Raw genomic sequence first — 8,403 nt, forward strand, 5'->3', positions numbered from 1 at the left:
AGCTGAGATTGTTCGAGGGATTGAAATAACGAACCAGTTATCAGCGTCCAGGAAAATTAAATGCAGGTTTTTTTTTTAATTCTGCTGTTTTACATATAGGAATAGAAATGTCTGACCAAATTTACATTTTATTGATAATTAGCAGTAAGAGAAATTAAAAAAAAAACAAAAGTGTAATTCGAATGTATTAAGCACATCTCGACACGGTCAGGTCTCACGAGATTTCCAAAATATACAGTAGTATAATAAGAAGGAGTTTTCTAGCATAAGGGAACATTCTAAACAATGTCAATCTTTTATTTCCTATGACGATTTAGAAATCTTAGAGCAAGCTGCTGATGAAACCTCTCTCCATATCCTCGAGTCGTTAACCATCAAACAACTGGTTCCATCTTTGAATAGTCAGTCTTCTTCTTCTGCCCCTCTCTGTTTATTGCTTAAGAGGTCTCTTCGTCCTTTTGGTTCCCTTTTTGGTCACTCAGTTTCCTTTTCTTGAGGCGTTAGGTTGGTTTTAACTTTTATATTTCGGCTCTAATATCTATATTTTAGCATTAATAATTTTACTGAGTCTTATGTATTGATTTTAATTTTACTGAGTCTTATGTATTGATTTTAGGGGTTGTTATTTTTGTATTTTAGGCCTGATGAAACATTGGTTGGAAATAAAGTTTGATATGCATCACCTCCTTTTCGTCCTCCTGTTTGTTTATAATATATATATATATATATATATATATATTAATCATATATTGTATATAGTATATATATAATTATGTATACAGTATATATATATATATATATATATATATATATATATATATATATATATATATATATATATATATATATATATATATATATATATATATATATATATATATATATATATATCTTCTTCTCTTTTCTTTTAACGTGCTTTTATTCCCATTTTTGTATGGGGTAAGCACGATGCCTTCTTTGAAGGACTTTTGGATTTGGCTTTGGGGTAGACCTGTATGGGATCGGCTGCCCTGCCTGACATCGCTTAGACCATATATATATATATATATATATATATATATATATATATATATATATATATATATATATATATATATATATATATATATATATATTATACACATGAAAAAGAATCGAGGAAGAAGAAGTATGTATGGAAAGAAGATAACGAATAGGAAGAAGATGGTGACAAAATAGAGGGACAATTAGAAGAAGTAGTCTGAAGAGAAAAGGGAAGGGTATGAATAGAATGAAGATAAGGAATAAGAAGAATGTGACAAAAAAAGATGGTTAAGTAAAAGAAGTAGACTGCAGAGACTGAAAAGAATAAGGACATAGAGAGAGAGAGAGAAAGAAAAAGATGGTTAAGTAAAAGGAGAAGACTGCAGAGGATTAAAAGAATAAGAACGTTGAGAGAGAGAGAGAGAGAGAGGGGGGAGAAAAAGATTAAGTAAAAGAGGAAGACTGCAGAGGGTCAAAAGAATGAGAAGAACATAGAGAGAGAAAAGAATAAGGCGATGGATCGTGAGTAGCCATGTCTCCGTCCTAATGAATTTGAATGACGGATGAATCAATTAATCTTGTTTTTATTCTCTTCAACAAGATTCGCGCTCGTCGGAAACTAATTGTGGGTATTGGCCCATTGATTTATGGGCCCGTGGGGGCATCTGAATGGCGGGCATTATACCCCCATCTTTCGTGTACCCGATGATATATATTCCACATGTATCGTACGGACAAGCACGCCCGTGTTGTCTGTGAACGTGTACGAGACCTGAGTTGAGAAAAAAAATTTTGGACGGTTGCTTTGTGCGACCGGGCGCTTTCAAAGGATCGCGTGCTAGTCTCGAATTATTATTATTATTATTATTATTATTATTATTATTATTATTATTATTAGAGTAAAACGTGGCTTGCAGCATGTGATTGATTGATTATTATTATTATTATTATTATTATTATTATTATTATTATTATTATAGTAAAACGTGGCTTGCAGGGTGTGAGTGATTATTATTATTATTATTATTATTATTATTATTATTATTATTATTATTAGAGTAAAACGTGGCTTGCAGTGTGTGATTGATTATTATTATTATTATTATTATTATTATTATTATTATTATTATTATTATTATTATTATTATATAGTAAAACGTGGCTTGCAGGGTTTTCAGTGATTATTATTATTATTATTATTATTATTATTATTATTATTATTATTATTATTATTGCAGGAAAATGTGGTTTGCTTGGTGTGCGTGAACTTTCCAGGGTCGAATTCAAGTTACAATGTTTTTTTTTTTTTATTGTTATCCTAAATTGTTTTTTTTATTGTTCTTGATAAAGTGGAATTTTGATTGTTTTGTGTGACTGACAGCTTTTTGGAAAGAAGCATTTGTTATCCTAAATTGTTTGTTGTTATTCTTGCCAAAGAAAAGTATGGGTTGCTTTGTGTGAGTAACAGCTTTCTGGAGAGTAACATTTGTTTTTTGAATACTTTACATAAAAACTATTAATAATATTGTAGTTCTAGTTGTTTTTTAGTTTTGTGTAAAAGAAAACTATTGCTCCGGCTTTGTCTGTCCGTCTGCACTTTTTTTCTGTCCGCCCTCAGATCTAAAAAAACTACTGAGGCTAGAGGGCTACAAATTGGAATGTTGATCATCCACCCTCCAATCATCAGACATACCAAACTGCAGCCCTCTAGCCTCAGTAGTTTTTATTTTATTTAAGGTTAAAGTTAGCCATACTCGTGCTTCTGGCAACGATATAAGATAGGCCACCACCGGGCCGTGGTTAAAGTTCCATGGGCCGCGGCTTATAGAGCATTATACCGAGATCACCAAAAGATAGATCTGTTTTCGGTGGCCTTGATTATGCGTTGTAGCGGCTGTACAGAAAACTCGATTGCGCTGAATAAACTTGCGTATTTTTACCTGTTTAAATATTCATTCACTCGTATGGCACCTGTTTAAAATTATTGAATAATTAATTTGCTGGTGTCAGACTTACAACAGTAATCGGCGTAACAGAGATTGTTTGTTGCTGTTCCGTTGACGGTGCATTTGATTGGGACTTGGTTCAGTTTAATATTGAGGACAACTGTGTCCATATTAAATAGATACAGTGAGAGAATGCTACCTTGACGGAGCCCGTTTAAGGGTCCAATGAGAAAATACGCTACCCCATTTGAAACAGAATTCCTACGTGGAGAATCAGCAGTGTAGCATAACTTTTGCAAAGCTTCAGGGAGAGTTTCGTGTTGTTTGTCCAGTCAGATGTTTTTCTCACATCCTCAAACCCTAAGAAAACAGATGTTCAGTAACGTTTTCAGGATATTGATGCAAGTGTCGGTTGAGTGGTTAACTTTAAGTCCGAATTTGTTGTCCGAAGTTTGTAGAAACGTGAGACGCCTCGCTAAACAAGTAAAAAATGCGCCGAAGTTTCTTCGGCGCAATCGAGTTTCTGTACAGCGTATAATCAAGGCCACCGAAAACAGATGTGTCTTTCGGTGGCTTGGTATAATGCTGTATGAGCCGCGGCCCATGAAACTTTAACCACGACCCAGTGGTGGCCTGTCCCATATCGTTGCCAGGAGCACGATTATGGCTAGCTTTAACCTTAAATAAAATCAAAACTACTGAGGCTAGAAGGCTGCATTTTGGTATGTTTGATGATTGGAGGATGGATGATCAACATAGCAATTTGCAGCCCTCTAGCCTCAGTAGTTTTTAAGATCAGTGGGCGGACAGAAAACGTGCGGACGGACAGGCAAAGCCATCTCAATAGTTTTCTTTTACAGAAGACAAAAAAAAAAGGCAGACTCAAATATCTTTGATGCGATTGTAATTATTGCAATCGGACAGTAGTGCTGATCGACGACTTTCACGGACAGCCGAATGGATGCCGTCTCTAGAAGTCGTCGATTCGCACTGTCGGGCGTTCGAATCTCACAGGTGCCGAATCGTTAATCAGATAGAATTCCCCATCGGTTAGGTAGAGCGAATCGGATATTAAAAGACGCCTGTGACTTAACGTTTGTGAATATGAAAGTAACTCTGCTCTACTCCAGAAACACAGCTATTTAACTGAAAAAAAAAAAAATACTACTGGATCTCTCCTGTGGCGTTCATTTAGCAGTTCGCTTTATTGCATAGTGTAGTATCTGCAGGTTGCCCTATTGATCGCAGCTAGTTTCTGACGCCATCCCAAAGGACCTATCTTCCTAGTAGTTCTTCCCGGAAGTCCCAACTAATAGCAGGTAGTGGTTCACTTAAGGGGATCACGGCAGGGAGGTGTGGGGTGTTGAATAGCACCTGTAAAGGGTTGTCATCGTAAGGTGTTGCAGGATTGCAGTGAAGGTTCCTGGTCACAATAAGACTCATTTAGGCGCTGAGACCTTTTACAGTGGTCCAGCCAAGAGGATGTTGTTGTATTGGCAATATTTTGTTGCTTTGTACAGGAGAAAGGGCATTCTTTTTTTGAAAGCCGTCCTTGCAAAGCTAAGTCAGTTGCCTGTAAGCTTGTTCCTTATGGATGTTTGTATGTTCAACAGAATGAGAATAATAGCCATAATTCTTTACTTATATCGTATCATTGTCTGAAATAGATTATTATTATTATTATTATTATTATTATTATTAAACAGGCATGAAAGATGCTTGAATTCAGGAGGCTCAGATAGGCTACATAAAAAATGTAAGACCAAGAAAAATAATTTTTTTTCTGTTTGACGACATTTCTTACTAAATATACAAAGCATGCAAATGCTGATGGGTCTAGCCTCGCGGTTAAGTATTTTTGTCTTCAGACAAAAGAGTTATAAGTTGGCTATTTGTCATTTATGTGTGCTAACAGTGTACCTCAAGAACTGGTAAAGTGAACTTGATGAAATTAGGAAGATGTATTTATTAGGCACTTCCTTTGAATGCTTCGTAGCCTATTGTATATCGTATCTTTCATACACGTGGATTAATATAGGTCATTTGCTGATAGTTGAATGAAATAAGTTGGACCTGCCTCAGGTTAAATTCACAGATTTATGGCTGTTTAAATGTCTCATATTCATGGTGTTTGTAATAGTTAAAAATAATAAGTGAGTCCCCAAAAAGTAAGTTCTGGAATTTTAGATGACACACATTTCTTGTGATTTAAATGCTCTGTAGCCAGCTTCCGAATTTAATTTTTAAATGCCACATATTTCTTGTGATTTAAATTCTCTACAGCCGCCTTCCAATTTTAATGTTTAAAGGCCACATATTTCTTGTGATTTAAATTCTCTATAGCCACCTTCCGATTTTAATGTTTAAAAGCCACATATTTCTTGTGATTTAAATGCTCCATAACCACCTTCCGATTTTAATTTTTAAAGGCCACATTTTTCTTGTGATTTAAATGCTTTATATCCACCCTCCGATTTTAATTTTTAAAGGCCACATATTTCTTGTGATTTAAATGCTCTATAGGCACCTTCCGATTTTAATTTTTAAATGCCACATATTTCTTGTGATTTAAATGCATTATATCCACCCCCGGTTTGTGTTAGTCTGTTCATATTAAAAACATTTAAACTTGAAGGTTCACTAAGTTTAACCTTGTAACGTCAAAGGACAGGTTGTAGTTTTGGCAGAAGATGGGCACTTATCCGACCTGGAAAAGCACAGCGAATTTGTTTATTCGCTCTGAAGTGTCCTTGGCAGAGTTATGCTCTCTGATGGGTACTTTTTTTGTCGAATTTTTTCGTTGTTCATTTTTCTCATTATTACGAATTAATGATTATTATTATTATTATTATTGAAAATTTTCCCTTAAATACTGTAAAAGAAATAGAGAAAGAGAACCTAATTCTTTTTTATATTTTTGTAACGATGAAAAACCGCAATAACAAAGAAAAAACCAATACCCTTTCTGCTCGGTAAAGGAAAGAGAAAAAAAAATCTACCCTTCCATGTTTTTCCCAGCTGTAGGAGTTTGTTGGGGGTTGGGGGGAGTAGGGTTTGTTGGGGATGGGGAGGAGGGTGGGGGTTGCTTCCAGTTCCGTCACACAAGCGTAACCACAGGCATTCGGCGCCACCCACCGTCGCAGTTCAATTTTCCTGACAGGATAACGCATTCGCTGTTAATTCGAGGTCCAAATACCTGTCAGGACAGAGAACAAAGTCTTCCTGGATTGGGAACTCTGGGTGGGTTTAAGGATGGTCAAAATATTTGAGGAAATATGAAATTTATAGTTCTTTTAGTTCACCTTTGGGATTTGTGAGATGTTTGACAAGAAGTGACTCAAAATATTTGAGGAAATACGAATTTAAGTTCTTTTAGTTGAAGTGTTTGACAAGAAGTGACTTAAAATATTTGAGGAAATATGATTTTTAGTTCTTTTAGTTCACCTTCGGGATTTGTGAACTATTTGACAAGAAGTGACTCATAATATATGAGGAGATATAAATTTTAGTTCTTTTAGTTCACCTTCGGGATTTGAGTTGTTGAATTATCTGACGTAAAGTGACGATATTGCGTTAGATTTCGAGGGTTAAAGAACCCAGGATTGGAACTGGAATTATTCTGTAAAAATTGTAAATTCGACAGTCAGGATTTTATAGTTAAATTTTAATGTGATGATGCTTCAGTATCATTCTGGAGTTTGTGAATTGTTTGAAATAATGTTCAAAGAAGTGACTTAAATTAATATTTTGAGATGACCATAAGTTAACTTGTAAATAATGACTTTGATTTATGATTCTTTTGATTTTTAGTTTTCTGAAAAGAAAACCATTGTGCGTCTGTCCGTCCGCACTTTTTCTGGGAATTGATTTGTCAAATTGGTAGTTGATTAACCACCCTCCAATCATTTGAGCCCTCTAGCCTCAGTATATGAATTTTTAGTTCTTTTCCGGATTCACCTTCACTTGACCGCATCTGGGGAGCAACTGAGCGCTGCCCGGTCGTAGCTGAAATCATCAACATTATACACTGACGAGAAGTTTTCTATAATCATTCGTTATTATTTCTGAAGAGATAGAAACTTCGAAAAGAAGAAAAATAAATTTTAAACCAAGAGTTGCCTATTGGATTGTAAATTAAGTTCTGCTGTGTAATTTTGTGTGTTTTGATTCTATTTAATATTTTAAGGAAGTCAGCTGCTGTATTTATACATCTGTATTATATATCAGATTTGTACGTGAACAGTCCCTTCTCTTTCATTCGAGCTTGGGATTGACTGGAATATTTCAACTCTTCTTCTTATTGGAATGAAACCTGAACAAGCGCACCAAAGGGGGCATTGAAATTTTCCAAAGAATGCTGGTTTCAACCTGACCCCTGCAGTAACTGACCATGATATTTTCATTCCTTGGGGAGACGCGAACCTGCGACATCTGAGTTTTGACACTGACCACTATACCAACGGAATTTGAAATTCACATAATGTATCATAAAGAATTGCTTACATAAATTCAAATTAAATTCACGCACACATAAACACAAATTTAATGATATTAAATTGAATATTTCTGTATTCGAGATGACCATATAGTTTTTAACCATACCTCATCGTTACCTGAAGAAACTAAAAACCTAGTGTCTAGTTTTCTTATTTTTCGGGGATACTTCTGAAAATAGGATGTAAGACTAGATACTTTTTTCCGGCTTTGTCTGTGACCGTCCGTCACTGTTTGATATTTCTCTGCTTTCATTGTCTCATCATATATATAAATATATATATGAATATATATATATATATATATATATATATATATATATATGCTGTATGAGGGCTGTTTTCTGTAAATTGGTATGTTGATCATCCATCCGCACTTTTTCTGTCCAATCATCAAAAACTACTGAGGCTAGGGGACAAATTGCATGTTAAGCATCCACCCTCCAATCATCAAACATATCAAATTTTTATTTCATTTAAGGTTAAAGTTAGCCATGACTGTACTTCTGGCAACGATATATAAATTATATAATAGGCCCCCACTAGCCGTGGTTAAAGTTTCATAGGCCGCGGATCATACAGCATTATACCTAGACCACCGAAAGATAGATCTGATTTCGGTGGCCTTGATTATACGCTGTATCGGCTGTACAGAAAACTTGATTGCGCTGAAGAAACTTCCTCGCATTTTCTACTTTTTTCTTAATGTTACTATTATTACTATTCCTGTTCCCCTTACGGTAGTTGTAATTGTTACTATTACTATTATCTTGACACTATATCGTGTGGTCTACTTGTATGCCGATTTTAGTGGTTATTATTATTATTATTATTATTATTATTATTATTATTATTATTATTATTATTATTATTATTATTGTTGCTGTAGAAAATTAATGATAATAGGCACAAGTTTCTTGTCTATCAAGAAAAATTAGGCCTAGCCGCCTCTAAATGGGTGA

Source organism: Macrobrachium rosenbergii, chromosome 54, assembly GCF_040412425.1.
Source record: "Macrobrachium rosenbergii isolate ZJJX-2024 chromosome 54, ASM4041242v1, whole genome shotgun sequence".
Lineage (NCBI taxonomy): Eukaryota > Metazoa > Arthropoda > Malacostraca > Decapoda > Palaemonidae > Macrobrachium > Macrobrachium rosenbergii.